Source organism: Dendropsophus ebraccatus, chromosome 1, assembly GCF_027789765.1.
Source record: "Dendropsophus ebraccatus isolate aDenEbr1 chromosome 1, aDenEbr1.pat, whole genome shotgun sequence".
Taxonomy (NCBI): domain Eukaryota; kingdom Metazoa; phylum Chordata; class Amphibia; order Anura; family Hylidae; genus Dendropsophus; species Dendropsophus ebraccatus.
Window position 1 is genome coordinate 144,441,086 of NC_091454.1, and position 19,307 is coordinate 144,460,392.

Sequence of the window (19,307 nt, forward strand, 5' to 3'; positions counted from 1 at the left end):
AAGAAGACACCGAAATACACAAGCAGCCCTGAGGACGAGCATGGAGCAGAGCAGAGGAGGGAACAAGAGGGCTCCGGTGTCGGTGATTGTCTGCTGGCAGTGTTACAATAGTGACACCATCCTAAGTCTAGTACAGAGATGTGGTGGTGGTGCCTGGAGGTCTATCTGTTTAAAATCTCAATACCATGAAGAAACAAGATGTGAACCCAGCCAAATGCCTTCAATAAAAGCTGACATAACTATCTCAGTAATATGTTGTCTCATAAGACATAACACAATTTTTTCTATTACATTAATATTGAATTCAGAAAATAAAAACTCTTTCGGAAATACAATAGAGACCTCTAAGAGTCTATAGACATTGTATTACAACTCATTACTACTCAGTGATTGTACCAAGGTATAATACATTTGTTTGCATCATCCCAAAGAACAAGGATGGGGAACCTTTAGCTCTCCAGCTGATGCAAAACTACAATGCCTATCATGCATGAACAGCCAAAGCTTTAGATTTGGCTTTTCAGGTATGATACAACCGCTGGAGAGCCAAATGCTCCCAATCCCTGCCATAGAAGTACCCAGTTCTACTCTGGTATACCTCCTTATAAAAGTCTAACAGCAAAATTGTGGCATGTTTCATCAGGATCCATATGTACACAAGGCTGTGATGTTTGCATGAGCCCTTATAGTACACAAACAGTTTGCTTTATTTTGACTCTCTTTTTCCTGACATCTTGCTGTTTTCCTAACAAATATTTGCTGTTATTTTAAAACAACGGCTGTTATATTGAAATAATGGCAGTTATTTACTGTTATATGGCGGCCATCCACTCAATTTCAACATTGTGTGGACAGATCCTTTCTGTGTTTTTAATCCACTCCTGGTTTTGGTTGCAATACTGACTGAAATATACGTAGTGTGAACGCAGCCTTATACTGTATTAAGCTGAGACTTCCTGTTCTGTACACTTTTCAGCAGTGTCCTCCTTATTATCACAGACAGGAGTAAAGTTAAAGGTGATAATAGTATATATCCTTAACTCTGCTGCCCGACTAATCCACCCTTCCCCTCGCTTTGCCTCAGCCTCTCCCCTCTGCCAATCCCTTCACTGGCTCCCCATTGCCCAACGTATTGACTTTAAATTGTTGACCATGACATACAAGGCAATCCACAACCTGTCCCCTCCGTACATCTCTGACCTGATATCCCGCTACCGTCCCTCACGCAACCTTCGATCCTCCAGTGACCTCCGTCTCCGCTCCCCCCTTGTTCGTACCTCGCACAACCGCCTCCAAGACTTTGCCCGAGCCTCCCCCATACTCTGGAACTCGCTACCCCGACACATCCGGCTCTCATCCACCATCAAGTCCTTCAAAAGTAACCTGAAAACCCATCTCTTCAAACAAGGCTACAACCTACAATAACTCTGCATCACACTTGAATGGCTGCACTTTACCTCCTGTTTCTCTCCCTATACCCCATAGATTGTGAGCCCTCGCGGGCAGGGTCCTCTTCCCCCATGTACCAGTCTGTCTTTTGCCTTCATGTAATGTTTTCTGATCTTGTATTGTTCCTGCCTGTTGCCTATCTATTGTATAGCGCTCTGGAACTAAGGGCACTTTATAAATAAATAATAATAATAATAATAATAATAGATAACAGAGGGACACACAATTGCTGAAGCTATGACTAAGTGTCCATAAAGAGACCCAGTATGCAACTTGTATGATGGTTTTCTCATCCTTTTGGAGAAGACTTTAGTTTGGCTAATTTAACGTGAATCTAATATTAAAATAGACCATACCTAAGTACATAAGTACACAAGTCCAAAAAAACCAGCTATACTAATTAAAAAATTAGCTATACTAATTTATGTTAGCATTTTTTTGGAGCATGCAAAATTAGGGTCTGAGGGAAGCCTCAACGTAACAACTACCTCCCTGGAAACAAAAAAACACCCAAATGCACTAGCAGTTTAATACAATTGTTCATCAGCTTTAATGCCTACTTAGCCACCAGCAAAAAGTTAGGGATATCCAATGACTGGTTTGTAGGCTTCAGGGTCGGGACAAAGGGGAGGCGATGGCCTAGGGCGCCATCTAGTGGTGAGTTACAGGGGGCGCAACTTCAAAAGAAAAAAAAAATTGCTACAGGCTCCTGTACTCCTGGTGGCCTCGGAGCTCTGCCCCTACCTGCGCACATACCACAGCACCCTCATGCCCTGCCATCTCTCTCCCCTTCCCAGACAGACAGTGTAGGAATCCCCTCACCCACAGCAGGATCATGGTAGAAACTAGAATGGAGTGTCCGGAGGGAGGTGTAAAGGACCTTTGATGATGTCATGGCCATGTGACCAGTGTGGAAGGAGCTATCTTCCTCTGCTAGGCTTTCTATGAGGCAGCTGGTTTCCCGGGTTCAGCAGGAGATAAGCCACACTGAGGGCTCTGTCTTCAGGTCAGGAGTGTGTGGGTGTGATGGTCTGCAGGTCAGGGTGTGTGAGTGTGATGTTCTGCAGGTCAGGGGTGTGTGGGTGTGATGTTCTGCAGGTCAGGGGTGTGTGGGTGTGATGTTCTGCAGGTCAGGGGTGTGTGGGTGTGATGTTCTGCAGGTCAGGTGTGTGTCGGTGGGATGTTCTGCAGGTCAGGTGTGTGTGGGTGCGATGTTCTGCAGGTAAAGTGTGTGGGTGCGATGTTATGAGATGTTCTGCAGGTCAGGGTGTGTGGGTGCCATGTTATGAGATGTTCTGCAGGTCAGAGGTGTGTGGGTGTGATGTTCTGCAGGTCAGGGGTGTGCAGGTGCGCTGTTATGCAATGTTCTGCAGGGTCAGGGGTATGTGGGTGCACTGTTATGCAATGTTCTGCAGGGTCAGGGGAGTGTGAGTGCATTGTTATGCGATGTTCTTCAGGGTCAGGGGTGTGTGAGTGCATTGGTATGCAATGTTCTGCAGGATCAGGGGTGTGTTAGTGCACTGTTATGCAATGTTCTGCAGGGTCAGGGGTGTGTGAGTGCACTGTTATGCAATGTTCTGCAGGGTCAGGGGTGTGTGAGTGCACTGTTATGCAATGTTCTGCAGGGTAAGGGGGGTGTGGGTGCACTGTTATGCAATGTTCTGCAGGGTCAGGGGTGTGTGAGTGCAGTGTTATGCGATGTTCTGCATGGTCGGGGTGTGTGAGTGCAGTGTTATGCGATGTTCTGCAGGGTCAGGGGTGTGTGGGTGCACTGTTATGCAATGTTCTGCAGGGTCAGGGGTGTGTGCGTGCAGTGTTATGCGATGTTTTGCATGGTCAAGGGTGTGTGAGTGCACTGTTATGCAATGTTCTGCAGGGTCAGGGGTGTGTGCGTGCAGTGTTATGCGATGTTCTGCATGGTCAGGGGTGTGTGAGTGCACTGTTATGCAATGTTCTGCAGGGTCAGGGGTGTGTGAGTGCAGTGTTATGTGATGTTCTGCATGGTTAGGGGTGTGTGAGTGCACTGTTATGCAATGTTCTGCAGGGTCAGGGGTGTGTGAGTGCAGTGTTATGCGATGTTTTGCATGGTCAGGGGTGTGTGAGTGCAGTGTAATGCGATGTTTTGCATGGTCAGGGGTGTGTGAGTGCAGTGTTATGCAATGTTCTGCAGGGTCAGGGGTGTGTGAGTGCAGTGTTATGCGATGTTTTGCATGGTCAGGGGTGTGTGAGTGCACTGTTATGCAATGTTCTGCAGGGTCAGGGGTGTGTGAGTGCAGTGTTATGTGATGTTCTGCATGGTCAGGGGTGTGTGAGTGCAGTGTTATGCGATGTTCTGCAGGGTCAGGGGTGTGTGAGTGCAGTGTTATGCAATGTTCTGTAGGGTCCGGGGTGTATGAGTGCAGTGTTATGCGATGTTCTGCAGGGTCAGGGGTGTGTGAGTGCAGTGTTATGCAATGTTCTGTAGGGTCCGGGGGGTGTGAGTGCACTGTTATGTGATGGGAAGAGCGGCTTCTTGTGACCGCAGGCAAAATGCTGCCCCAAGAGTGCAGTGAAGAGAATAGATGTAACTGCACTCTGTTATAGGGTTGTAGTGATAGTGGTCATGGTGTGGCGGTATTATGTAATGGCATCATTGGTGATATCTTCCTGTTTTGTTCAGAGCAGTATTCATGTAATATGTAATCACTGGATGTGGTAGGAGGGTTATAAGAGAACTACCGTATGTATTGGGGATCTTAATACAGTGTGAGGGGCACATTCAGTACATTATACTGTGTGGGGAGCTCAGATTCTGATGGGGGGGGGGGGGGGGGGGGTCATTTGCCTTCTCTGCCTAGGGCACCAAAACTCCTTGTCCCGGCCCTGGTAGGCTTTGTATCCTGACTGTGTCTCCTTGTTAGTGGGAGAACTGGGGCATTAGTAGTAATGTGACTGCTCTGCTGACATAAAACACGGCTGATTGGTACTGTTTAGTGATGAGCGAACTTGGCCAAACCCAAACACTCGGCATATGACTCAATTGGAGAAGCTCACTCATTATTAGTACTGTTAGGGTACACATGCATTAAACTAGATTTGCTGTGAAAAAATCAGCAGACGATCTGCACAAAAATCTGTTCAGACTTTGTCGTCGCTCTAGTAAAAAAATACACCAGCGCCTGCCATGTAACCTGTACAGCACATGGAGTTACTCTGTTTGTTATTCTGCCAAAAACAAAGGATTTTGCACGAAGTACTGGTGAGTGCCGCCGCATCATCATCTCTTCTACACCTTGTTATATTTGGACTATGCGTTATTGTATGCAGAGCCCCATGATAAGAGCCGTGCTAAAATAACTGACCTGAAGGTGAGCTATCCGAAGGGGCTTGTGTACGGATTGTGGATGATTACAGCTGTGCCAAGTGACTTCTCCTTTTTTTACGCATTAAACTAGATTTGCTGTGAAAAAATCAGCAGACAATCTGCAGGAAAATCTGTTAAGACTTGGTTGTGAAATTGCTGCAGATTCAGGGGAGTATATATTAAAGTTTGTGCCTATCAGGGACCATTAAAAAGAAAGACATTTTTGCGTAAAGCCCCAGCTTGTGCAACACTTGTGCCACATAAGAGCCTGCACTCTGATTACCATCTGGGCAGTAAAGGGTTACGGCAACGCACAACAGGAGGTGCAAGGTTTATCCTCAATAGGGCCACAATGCACACAACGTCTTTTTTTGGCTGTTTTATGGCAGTTTTTATGAACGGACATCATTTTGGGGTCAAATAACGGTTTATTTGTTTTAAAATAATGTCTTTTCCTTGACAGCGAAATGACAGCCTTCCAAAAAAATACGTTGTGTGGTTGTGGCCTTAGTTTACTATTTGATTTAGCAAATTCACTTACTGAAAAATAGGTGCGGATGTTCCGCATTATGTATGCCCTTGACTGTGACACTACATTCTTCTGGCAAACATAACATTTTACATACTACATCTGTATCTGTATCATACAGTGTAGCCTTTTAGGTCTTACCGATATATTAGCCTTGAAACAAGCAGGAATAGAGACACTAATATGGAATTCTCGAAATGCTGATAAAGTTCAGGATGTTGTTCTGGTACAAATTAGCAACAAGTGAGAGGAAGGTCATTGCTTGGCTTCAGGTTTGGGGTTTGGCATAAGAATGAAAGGCTGACATCACCAAGACTAATCTATGTTTTCCTTTTCAGAAGGAAAGTTGTCTATAGTGACTCCCACTGAAGGTTAGAATGGACTTCCACCCTTTAACATGTGTGCAAATCAAAGAGCTAGAATATAGGTTATGCAGATTATAATAACTGAAAATATGTTGATATGTTTTGTTTTTGTTTTTTTTAAGGGGGGGGCGCTAAAAAATTTAAACATTATCAGTTATTATAATCTGCAGTTATTATAAAGTTGTTTAACTAGAGGCATATTATAAATATTGTGATATTGAGGAAAAGATCACAGCACTCCAAAAGCAGGATAAACATTTGTATTTATTCCCATAAATATGAACAGCAACCTTTCAATCCAACTGGGCATTTTTTAAATAAAGAATCAAAATGCAATATGTAGAGAAAACATCCAATTAAACAAAATAACTAAACAACTAATCATGGGCGGATTAACTTTACCATAGGCCCCGGGCTATACACCAAGCCTGAGCCCCCTACCCTACTGTAATTATGGCAGCACTAGCGTGGTTTTCATAGTAATAGATAATAATAGAAAATATTGTGATGCCCTGATTAGAGATGAGCGAACCGGTTCGGCCGGTATGGGATCCGGTTCGCATTTTTCCAAAAATCCGAGGCCGATCGGATTCGTATTTTTGGAAATGCGCTCCGATTTTTTTTTCTTGCTTTCTAAAATGGCAGACGCCATTGTAGAAAGCAGGAAGTGTTCCGGGCGGGAAAAGCGTTTTCCCATGAAGCCTGGAACACATCCAATCAGCAGGGATCTTGAACTAGCCCACCCCCTGTGTGACGTCGGTATTGCTTTAAGAGGAGCGGTCACATAACCGCACCACGCAGTGGGGGGGGGGAGAGAGAGAGAGAATACTGTTAGCGGTGCACAGAGCTCGTCATTGACAAAAAGCTGCTGGTGCTGCCGCTGCTGCTATTGTGTACTACAGACTACTGAGAAGATATTGTGGGAAAGGAAAGGAAAGATTAGGAAAGCGGAGAGGAGAAACATCTAGTGATTGAGAGAGAAATATAGAGAGGATGAAAGATAGATAGATTAGGCATAGGATAGCAAAGGGTGCATGGAACCAAAACGTGCAGTACAGATATACAAGTCCTATACTTCTGTTGTGTGAATATCACATGTGTCTGAGATATCACATGTATCCTGAGAGAAAAAAATACCTGGTGCAGGTGTATAGCAGAATATATTTTAAAAAGTGCCATATATATATATATATATATATATATATATATATATATAGACAATTTCTATACTTGGACCCTTCTGATAGTGTGTATATCACATCCATCTCATCCTGAGAGACAAAAATACCTGGTGTAGGTGTTTAGCATTATATCTTAAAAAGAAAGTACAATATATATAACTGGCATCCATGTTGACTACTGCTGTACCTGCCCTTGCCTCCATGTTGGCTGCTACTGGGCCTTAACTGGCATCCATGTTGACTACTGTTGCTCCTGCCTGTCCTCCATGTTGGCTACTGCTGCTCCTGCCTGTCCTCCATGTTGGCTACTGCTGATCCTGCCTGCCCTCCATGTTGACTACTGTTGCTCCTGCCTGGCCTCCATGTTGGCTACAGCTGCACCTTCCTGGCCTCCATGTTGGCTACTGCTGATCCTGCCTGCCCTCCTTGTTGGCTACTGTTGCTCCTGCCTGGCCTCCATGTTGGCTACTGTTGCTCCTGCCTGGGCTCCATGTTGGCTACTGCTGATCCTGCCTGCCCTTTATGTTGGCTACTGCTGATCCTGCCTGGCCTCCATGTTGGCTACTGCTGATCCTGCCTGGCCTCCATGTTGGCTACTGTTGCTCCTGCCTGTCCTCCATGTTGGCTACTGCTGCTCCTGCCCTCCATGTTGGCTACTGCTGATCCTGCCTGGCCTCCATGTTGGCTACTGCTGCTCCTGCCTGGCCTCAATGTTGGCTACTGCTGCTCCTGCCTGGCCTCCATGTTGACTACTGCTGCTCCTGTACTGGCTTCAAATGACTATTGCTGGAACTCCACTGGCCTCCAATGACTACTGCTGTTCCTTCACTGCATTTGTGACCTTTTTCCTGCATAGACCCTGTAATGGTGAATTTCCTGCATAGACCCTGTAATGGTGAATTTCCTGCATAGACCCTGTAGTGGTGAATTTCCTGCATAGACCCTGTAATGGTGAATTTCCTGCATAGACCCTGTAGTGGTGAATTTCCTGCATAGACCCTGTAATGGTGAATTTCCTGCATAGACAATGTAATGGTGAATTTCCTGCATAGACCCTGTAATGGTGAATTTCCTGCATAGACCCTGTAATGGTGAATTTCCTGCATAGACCCTGTAGTGGTGAATTTCCTGCATAGACCCTGTAATGGTGAATTTCCTGCATAGACAATGTAATGGTGAATTTCCTGCATAGACCCTGTAATGGTCAATATTGAAGTCTAGAAAAAAAAAGAAATGACTTTGAGATAACGATGTTACTGATATGTAGAGCCCTAAATTAACCAAATACAATACCCCCGTATCATATAGATGCTTTAAACTATGAAATCCGAAGAAATCCAAAATTCGGTCAAACCAAACTTTCCGAAAAAATCCGAAAGTCCGGTCGGACCGAACTTTTGAAAGGTTCGCTCATCTCTAGCCCTGATTTGTGTAAAATCACAGTAAAAAAAAGCAGAACTGTAGCCAACAGACAATACACCACTGAAAGTATAAGTTTGTTTGGGTGGCCATGGGCCCCCCCAAGAGCTCAGGGCCCCGGGCTACCGCCCAAAACGGACCTATTATAATCCGCTACTGCAACTAATAACTAAAACCAAGCATGTGAACGGCAGCTGGTATTTATTGTTGCCTAGTTCCCCCAGAGCCACTGTACCCATAGACTCCATCATTTAATGAAGATAAAGACCATAAGATAGTGCCACCATTGGCATACATTGGAGGTATATGTCAAGCACCCCCTCCCCCATATTACTCTAATGAACACTGCATAAATTCAGCGTGGAAACAGTCTGTTTAGTGTAAAAGTGAGCAAATATGTACATTAAAGGACAACTCCAGCCAAAACATATTTTTTCATATGTTATTACTTAAGGAAAGTTAAACAAATTACTAATGTACATTAATTATAAGAAATGCACCTATGCTGCTATTTCCCTTAACTTAATAGATCAGGGAGGCTTCAAATTCTCGCAGGAGGAATGCTATATGTAGAAGTCTATGGCACTGTATTGTCTATGGAACTGTATGTAATGTAATTTAATGTACACTATCCTTTATTTATAGAATACATTTATGGAATAATTTGGGGAGCAAGGACACTTGCTCCCCAAATGGACGGCACCGAGAAGGGAGGGAGAGAGGTTCCAGTGCATCTAACTACCTCCCTCCCTGCTCGGTTCAGTGGGACAGATACACACTACTACTCCTCCCATCATCTGCTCATACTATGAGTGCTCCTGACCCGTGCTCAGGAGCGCTCATAGTATGATCAGGTGATGGGGGAGTAGTACCAGGGAGATCCCCATCAATGAGCGCCCCTTCCCAGCCAACATACCCCCCTATGATGGGGATCGGATTTGGTACTATGAGGGGAAGTGAACGGCAGTGCAGCGGCAGCTGTGCGGCGGCAGCGGGGGGGAGGGGGAAGAGGTATATCGGCTGGGGGAGGCTTGTTGATGGGGATCTCCCTGGTACCACTCCCCTATCATCTTCTCATACTATGAGCACTCCTGAGCTCGGGTCAGGAGTGCTCATAGTATGAGCAGATGATGGGAAAAGTAGTAGTGTGTATCTGTCCCACTGAACCGAGCAGGGAGGGAGGGGGGAGGTAGTTAGATGCACCGGCAACTCTCTTCCTTCCCTTCCCCTCCCTAATCTACTAAATTAAGGGAAATAGCACTATATGTGCATTTTCTATAATTTATTGTACATTAGGAATTTTTCTAACTTTCCTTAAGTAATAACATATAAAAAATATGTTTTTCTGGGGTTGTCCTTTAACCCCTAGACGACCCTGGACGTACCGGTACGTCCTGAGCTATGAAGCGGAGCGCGCTTCATAGCAGGTGGGGGCCAGCTGCAATCAGCAGCCGGCACCTCACTGTTAATGACATGCTGCAGCGATCGCACTGCAGTGTGACATTAACTCCTTAAACGCAGCGTGACATTAACTCCTTAAACTCCCCTGTCACTTACCGATCGTTAAAACGGATTGCCGGAGGTCTCTCACCTGCCTCCTTGCGGTCCGATCGGCGCATTACTGTATTCATGTTGGTTTCTAAAGAAAAACTTTACTCTAATCCTGTATACAGACTAATGCAAGATATGTTGTAATGTGAGAAATAACTTATGTAAATGAGGTTTACATAACTATTGCTCATACTGATAAACATGAAATATGAAAGATGCCCACGCTTCAATGGGAGAGGTACAAATACATACTGTAAAACAGATACAGCCCTTGTGCTCTACTAGAAAACAGTAGCTGTGTGTTCTTAAACAATGCACTCCGTATGTATCTGTGACGACTGGAGTCGTGGATCCACTGGACCGTCACCAGAGATGGCGTAAGTGATGGCGGACGAGGTGTAGCGAGAACAGTAGGCAAGCAGGCAGGCAGGAGGTCACACGGATAGCAGGCACGAGTGAAACTGCAGGTGACAGAGACTACAGGCAGGAACAAGTTCAGGAACTATGGAGAGCTGGGCCACACACTAATGGGAAACATGCAGAGGCTCCAACACCTGTGGTGGGGCAGGGCTGCAATTTGTAGGAGAGCCTCAGAGCAGCAGCCAAGTAAAGGCACACTGACCCTTTTAATTGTAGCAGAGCTGACGCGCGCGCTCCCTAGGAGACAGGGACGCGCCCGTCGCGCTGACAGGGAGCTGGAGGAGGAGGAGCCCCAGCACAGGGCAGAAGATGGGGCAGCAGCGGCGCGGCGAGAGGTATGTGCCGTGGGCGCGGATGTGACAGTATCTGTAGGTGGAAAGCAGTGCTGAGCTTCCACGATAGAAGACAAAGTAAATGTTGTAAATGCTTTCAGCAGTGGGCGGAGAACAGCATCAGAGTGGTCTCTAATGCCGGTATTTTGTTGCTGTCAATAGTGACAGCATCATCTAGACATAGCTAACCACCATGCACCACATAATTCCAGAGTCTAATGGGCACCCCGCAGCATGCAGGGCCTCTATTGTTTGCCATGGCAGCCAAAGACTTTCTGAAAGCCTCCATGTGTGTCATAGTGGGTCTGCCATTACAGAATATCAGAGGCAGGGTGTGCCAGCAGATCACCAATCGGTTAGTACACAGCTATACTACACTGTAGTCCTGTATAAGCATTAGCAATTGAAAAAATACTTATAAAATTCAACTGGAGGACTATCAAAGTATAAAACAAGAAGAAAAAAAATGGAAAAATATATATGCAGGTATTTTCTGTTTGCATTGTGATCTACATGACACTGGTATTAGTTCTGAGGCTATTGTGGGTGTAACAGATTCACTTTAATGATTTATGTCTTTTTAGCATATTTTGTGAAAATAGGAAAGTGTCCTGTCTACGCTGGTGTACAGGTCAGGCTATAGAATCCTATAGCTTGGTGGTTAGGCATCATTCCCATAATGAATTGTTTAAAACCTTTTCTCTGTTTTGTGCTGTTTTACACTGTATTTCTTCCAGTAGTGATAGGCAAACTTCCGAATGTTTGAGTTTGCCCCTAGGGCTGCATCCCACTCCAGCCACTGCAAATCAAATGCCGAGCATTCGGGTTCACTTCATGCTAGCTTTAAAGCTTTAAAGGCAAAAACTTTTATTAAAGTATTGTGTTGCCCCCCAAAAGTTATATACACTTCACCATCACCATTTTATCCAGGAAGTGAAGCCTTGATGCAGTAGTAAGTGCAGGAAAAAAATCACTTTATGTGCATTTCCCATAATAAGTGTACATTGGGGATTTGTATAACTTTGGGGGGGGGGGCAATACAATACTTTAATAAAAATTTTCCCCGGACTTTAATAGCTGCACTTTTATGCCTACAAACTCACTAGTCAGAGAACCATCTAGAGAGGGGAGGAGCTTTCTCTAGGGTGGCCTCCTTTTCAAGATCAGGAAATCAGTGAGTCAGTTTACCGGAGAATGCCAAAGAAATGAAAAATGATGACAAGTCTCTACAGGTGTTGTAAAGTTGCGAATTGAGGAAGCCTAAATTCTTCTGCGTACTTTGGGTTTCTTCACTACGTTAATAAATCTTCTAATGATTTAATTTTTTGATGAATGCTAAGAGTTTATCTTTATTACTATGGTCCCTCCTGAAAACAGAATGAAAAGATTAAGGAGAAAGTTACACAGCTTGTGGGGAGAATGTGTACAAGAGCCCCATAGCATCACATTGCATCACCATAGGACCAACTGTATGTTAAGCAACAGAATATGAGAACCCACAGTTGGGAATTACAGTTCCGGTTATAAGAAGAAAATTTGGGGAGAAGACAGAAGCCAACCAGTTAACCTCAGGAAAGAGAGACAAAGAGACTAGTAACACAACATGGGCTCTAGCAAAGATTACAGACACTTTATGAGACAGGTTTAGGTTAACTCCAGCCACACCCTGTCTTCAAACTGAATAAGAAACTGTGCCAAAACAGAAATTGATTGCCTACAGTAAAAGCTGTGCCTTCTTCACATCATGTAGGTGTTTGGCCTCCTTCTACACAGCACCATAACTCCCCCCTCCCCCCAACACCATTTACACCATTTGGCCAGACATCAGACCAGGTCAATCATCATCACTAGCATTGACTTTGAACCCCCCTCATACCTATGTTAGCCCATGGAGCGTGGAATAGCAATGTGGAAGCCCCTGGCCAGTGTGACCAATGTGGCAAAGACCATGACCAATGGGGAACTACAGGTCCCAGTCTTTCCAAAGTTGTTCTCCCCAGCCATGACATCTATGCTTCCTATTATCAGCCACAAATAGTGTCAGAAACTATGTATTGTGACTGTTTATTAGACTCCAGCTGATATAAAAGGTCATTGAGCATTTACAGAAATATATTAAGATTGCTAAAGCATGGTGAAATGTAATGACATTAGTTTCCTGCCTCAGTAGGAATATGATTTGTGTATAAATTAAAAAAGCCAACATTTAATATCAGTTAAAAATCATATATTTAGTCAGCCGTCCTTGTACTCAAGGAGGAATGTACGTAGGAGACTAAATATGCAAGGCAAAACAGCTGAGTACCTCAGAGAATAACACTCCCTTCAGATTAAGGGTGCAAACACACAGGACGTATATGCAACGAGTTTCTCGCTGCGCAAATGCAGTGAAACTCGCTGCATATCCCGTCCCTGTGCAGTCAATGGCAGGCAAAATCGCAGCAGGGATGAACATCGGGGCTGCCGGGGGGCGATCAGGGCTGCCGGGCGGGCGAGGGGATGATCGGGCTGCCGGGGCTGCAAGATGTGTTAAGGAGGCTGCGGGCGGCAGCTGGCCGGAGCATATACTTTACCTGGTCCCCGCTCCGGCTTGCTGAAGACACCGGGAACCGCCGGAGTCGGGATCAGGTAAAGCATACGCTCCGGCGGCCGGGGGGTTAAAAGGGCGGGCTGCAGACAAACTCGCTGTTAATCCCTGCTGTGATTTTGCCTGCCATTGACTACACAGGAACGGGATATGCAGCGAGTTTCACTGCGTTTGCATATACGTCCTGTGTGTTTGCACCCTTAAAATGTGGTCCCATGGAATATTTTTCTAGTTGTAACTCTTTACAAAATAAGGCTATGTTCACACAGAGTAAAAGTACGATGCATTAATGGCCATACTTTGTACGGAGTGGAACACTCTTCTTCTATGGGATCCAGGCCGGAGCGTATACACATAGTATACGCTCCAGCCGGGATCCCATGCGGGTCCGCAAAGAACTGACATGTCAGTTTTCTGCAGCCACAATTCAGTGAATTGCGGCCACAGAAAGACCTGTCAGTTCACACAATGAAGCAGGCAGGTCCGACCACTTCATTGTGTGCTCTGAGAGTTGCTCTGAGAGCACTGCGGCCCGAAATATGTAGTACCGGCCGGGATGATCTTTTCAGAGACCGGCCGCTCCGTAACCCGGCCTGGTCACGGAACGGCCGGTCTCATACGCCGTGTGAACATAGCCTAAAGGTGGCTGATTTCTTTCAAAAACTGGAAATGAATGGGGCTCTCCTGCACTACCACAAAGGCAATTAATTTTCCAACCAGCTGATGCTGTTAGCTAGATAGCTAGAGCCAGGAGACATATGGTACCGCTCATATATCTGTATGTGCTTCTATAACATAGAAAATGCTTTTATTCTATAGTAAAAAAAAAAGACCCAAAGAGGCTCCTGATCTGCAGCAAACTAAAATACCCCATTATTCTTCCCTCTCATACCTGAGGCCAATCAGAAGCCCAGTGCTCCAGAATGACAGCAGCTGCAGGGAATTTTAAAGTTTTTGGCTAATCCGTTGTCAGCTGCTTGGAATGTGGACTCACAGATGTGACTTTATCACAGGCCAGATTAATTTCTGTCTCTATTCCACATGGACACCATGTACAGTAGGTGCAAGTGAATCAGATGCAAGGTCTGACGCAGTTGGTGCAGGGGTTATCCAGCGCTACAAAAACATGGCCACTTTCTTGTCTTCAGTTTGGATGGGGTTTTGTAGCTCAGTTTCATTACAGTGAATGGAACTTAATTGTAAACCACACCTGAACTGGAGACAAGAGTAGTGCGGTCTCTGGAAGAAAGTGGAAGGAAGAATGTTTTTGTAGCACTGGATAACTCCTTTAGGGTGCCTTCACACCTACCGACTCGCAGCGTTAATAACACTGCGAGTCGGCTAGGTCCTGGCAGATCACTGTCAGTACATACACGCAGAGGTCTAAACGACCGCTGCGTGTATGTAAATCTGCCGGACGCTTAACCGTCCTGCTCTCCCGCCCGGCCAATCAGTGGCTGCGGCAGGGCAACACACTGATTGGCCGGGCGGGAGAGCAGGATGCCGGGACCCCGTGGAGAAAGGAGGTATGTATACAGAGCGGAGCGGGAGGCGGCCGGCATCAGAAGGGGTTAAGCGGCCAGCAGATTTACATACACACAGCGGTCGTTCAGACCGCTGCATGTATGTACTGACAGTGATCTGCCATGACGTAGCCAACTCGCAGCGTTATTAACGTTGCGAGTCGGTAGGTGTGAAGGCACCCTTAAACAACCAGCGCAGCACCAGTGTTAGGGTCCTATTCCACAAAGCGATTTTTTTGACGATAAACGATCTCAAACGACCACTATGGTGAACAACCTGAAATCGTTCACCCAATTACACGGGACAATGATCGTTAGTTAAGATCATTGTTGTGGTCGTCCTGTTGTCGTTACTGCGTTTGTTTGAGGGAACGTCCTAACGACGTCTTATTACACTGAACAATGTGCGAATGATTTGCAAGCGATCAATGATAATAATAGGTCCAAATTTTATCAAGCGACCAAATTTCTCGTTGGTCATTTACATGTTGTCTGCTATTACACAAAACGATTATCATTCGATTACAAACAATCTAACAATTTTTCGAAAGATAATCGTCGTGTGGAATTGGGCCCCTCAGACTGCTCTAACTATTCATGCCATTTCCCTGAAACCCCTTGTCCAACTCCCAGACTAATTTTTTTAAAGATTGCAAGTAATTGTTTGTGAGACACAATCATGTAAGGTACATGTCCTTCACAGAAATTCAACTGTCACCTGAGATCATCATGGTCGGTTGGCGTCTTACCTGCTGAATTGTATGTAAATATGGACGTACTGGAATAAATCGGGCACGATGTTCTGCACAAAATGATGGTGAGTGCGGCAAATAGTGTGAGGTACCAAGCTCTAGGATTGGTAAGGGGAAATTACCCCATACAAAAGTGGCATAGAAAGGATAAACAATACAGTTAGACAGTTAATCCCTCAAGTCCTTCACCTCAACTGTGCTAAACAGTTCATAAGGCACAGTAATATCTAATGGTGCTTCCTCAGTCTCTGAGCATTAGATATATATATATATAGTGACAATCTGGGGGTTACTCACTCGCTGGGATCGCCATCTCCTGGGCCTGAGACGGTTGGCACATCACAAATTGCAGTCCTGTCAGTGCTGTATGCTTTATACTGACCTCAGTCAGCTTTTTTTTATCCGTTCAAAACATAAGACAAAAGTAACATTTTTCAAATAAAATAAAACCTAGGCCATCTAGCCACTGACTAACATATTACAGCTTCCCTAGCTGACTTTCTGAGCCTACTGCTCAATATTTCCAGTTCAACTGGTCTCACCAAGACTTATTGTCTGTAGCTCCCACAGGCCTAGCGCTGCCTGTGTTCTCCCACCCTGGGAGCCTTCACCTGGGAGCCATCACCTGGGAAGCTCTGGAGTCTCTAATAGAGCTCCACCAAGGGCCTCATCAGCTCTAATGTTGGAGTGGAGTATACGGACCAGGAGCTCCGCCTGAACCCCAATTCCCACTCCAGAGGCACAGTACTGCCTCTTTCAGCCACACCATGCCACTATATATATATATATATATATATATATATATATATATAAAGTTACCGAGCGACACATGCCACACACGCCCGCTCATTGCATTCGGGACATTGCATTAGTAAATTCCCCCATGTGACACACATTCTCATTTAGATCAACTACAGTTGTCATGACAATAGTGAAGATGGGGAAATTGGCAGAGAGAAAACTGCACACTTAATAAGAGGATTGTTAATGGAGCTGAATTCTGTTCTTGTTTAAATCCATCTGGTTCATTACACATTCTTTCATTCATTTGCTCTCATAAATAAGTTTAGTTCTTTTTATCACAGCATGCTAGTTATGCGATTTTAGGTCGTTTGGGGTGTGAGTGTAACACATAGCGATTCCTTCAGGAGTAGAAAAATGTATCTGGTTGTTTGGTTTTTGTTTCTTTTTATATCTTTAAAAACAGTGTTCCTCTTGTAAATGATTTGTGCTAAATATTGTGGCTCATTCCTGTTCAACTGGCATTAAATTGGTGTTCCACCTAAGAGCAAAAAAATAAAATGCCCCCAAACCTTAATTTCACCACAGGATGTCAGTGTTTTGTATGTGAGCTCTTATCTATAGCTGATCTTACTTACCAAGCCCTCCTGAGTATTTTGAGCCATCTCCTGTCTTCCTAGCTGCTGCCTTAGTTGCCTTCCTTAGTTACAAGCTTTTCTAAAAGCTGGTCTATATCCAAGATGGCGCCGGATGGTAAACTAGATTTCCCATCATGCTGCGCGTCTCCGATTGATCCGTTTGCTACCTGCCCCCTTAGCTTTCTTTCCTGCCCAGGTCAGTCATTACTATTGCACAGTAAACACAGGATTGTGTTTTTACACTGACTTTGTATCACATCATCCCAGTATGTATTCCATACTAGCTGATGATGTAGCAGAGCGGATGCAGGCATGATGTTGTAGTGCTAATACGTGCACAATGTAGCAGAGCTAATGTGTGCCTAATGTAGCAGAACGCACATGATGTAGCAGAGCTGAATATATCTTTGAGGGTCACTTGGGTTCTTGTCACGGTAGCCTGGAGTGGCGTTGGTACCCACCCTGGGTCAGACATGCACTGCTTCCACAGGTTTGGATATAATGTAGCTGTGTATTCTGCAGTGGAGAGAAGAAATAGAAACTCATACGCATTTATCTGACACACATAATACCCTACAGTGTTGGGATACCCGTCCTATAAGGGTAGTACGAGGCCCCAGTTCCCTGCGCTGGGTGAAGCAGACTTCCAGAATAACTGTGTGTTACAGCAGGATGTGTAGGAAAGTGGCAGCTTTGTCCTGCTGGGGTCAGTACCACACTCAGGGATACTGCCCTGTATCTTGTGAAGTGTATCCCTGGTGTGGCTCAACTGAAAAGGTAACCCTTCCACCAGGATGTAATCTCCCTTTATAGGGGCAAACTACACCTCCTAGTGATTGATGGGGCTGTGTGTGCAAAAGTGAGAGAGAAGGAGATAGGACAGAAAAAGGAGGGAAACAGGCCAGCACCTTTGATTGGACATAAGAACAACACATGACAGAAAACAATTAACACAGTGCATTCCTTCAGCTGTGCATCTTGTTAGGCATACAGAAAACATAGTAGTGTAAATAAGAGGTAAAGTAGTGGCACTCACCAGTGAATTTCGTTGTGCAGGTATCTTTTATTTCAGTGACGCATGGACAGGTTGGTGCAGGTTACAAGCTTGTTTTGCGCTTCTGCACTTCAACAGACCCCTATAGTAGTTTAACCATATCCCACCATGGGAACCTGGAACGAGTTACTTTGCCCAGGTGCAATAGAAACTTAGTGGCACACCTGTGCTGGGACACTATACAGCATCCCCAACCACTGAAGCACATCACATTACACTGCCCGGCACCCACATCACCACCCCCGATTGCCGCTACCAGAGCATACCCCAAAGATGTGTGGACGCAGACAACAGATTTTAAAGCTTGCGCTAAATACCCAATCCCACAAAGTCCGATTATCATCTGTAGGAGTGTTTCTAGCAACGCTCCTGGACGATAATCAGCCTGTGTAAAAGGCCCTTATCTGAGTAAAAGTATATTAACCCCTCAGGCTGGTGTCACTGTCTCTGCAATTTGTAATGCAGTTTTTAAGAGCCAAAGTCAAAAGTGGATGCAGCAAGCCAGAGAGGTATCAGTCCTTCCTTTATACTTCCCATTACATTTGAATCCATGTCTGTCTTTGGCCCAAAATAATAAATAAAAAATTGACACCAAAACTCCAGCATTTTCCCAAACCCCAGCAGTAAATAATAATGCCATTGTTACACACAGTTGTATCCTCCCCTGTTGCAAACAATTGCTTATGTTCTGCAAATTAAATAGGGAGCTGGTTCCAAATATGTCTTGCTAGCATCAGTATCCCTGCATTGTCTTTTGTGTAAATATGGTAAGAATACAAAAGACATGATTCAACAGGGAGTAGCAGGGTCATGTCTGTTCCTCCTTTAGTTTTGCAATCTTAAATACTATATGTGGACATAACCTTTTTTAGAATTGTGGTCAACCCTTTTGCAACTTTGCCACCGACACAAATGAAAAGCCGAGTCCTCAACGCATCACTGAATTCTAAACCAAAAAAATTGATTAATACTGGACATATAGATAGAAAATGTAAAAATAATAAATAATACTAATGTATAAAATAAAAAAAATAATTAGAAAACGAAATCTTTATTAATAACACATGATAAAAAAAAATCAATGAATTATATGAGGGAAAAGGAAGCAGCAGTAACCCCTTGGAGGTGGGGGAAGATACTATAAATATTAATTTACATACATGATCAAATGTATACATAATTGTTGATTAGGCACTGGGCACTTACTATTTAAACAAATAGAATCAACAGCAATGCTCACAAGGGAGATACAGCAGTAAAGTGCTAAAGTGCATTCAGGTATAGTCTCCCATAACTGCTGGCAACAAGTCAAGCAGGTCTCTGATGTTTACAGTCCCAGTGTTAGTGAACGGGATCTTCCCCGCCTCCGACCACTTCACTTACCCTACGTACGTTTCGTGCAGCTCACTTTATCAAGGGGCGC

The 19,307-nt window shown here is 44.7% G+C and overlaps 1 protein-coding gene across 1 annotated transcript in view; it reads right to left on the reverse strand.

The window, feature by feature from the left end:
- LOC138799671 (immunoglobulin superfamily containing leucine-rich repeat protein 2-like) overlaps positions 1-15,795 on the reverse strand; it is a 120,414-nt gene extending 104,619 nt beyond the window's left edge. The window contains exon 1 of the mRNA XM_069981183.1: positions 15,749-15,795. The gene's annotated coding sequence lies outside the window, so the exon portion shown is untranslated. The remainder of the gene's footprint in view (positions 1-15,748) is intronic.
- Positions 15,796-19,307: the final 3,512 nt, after the last annotated feature.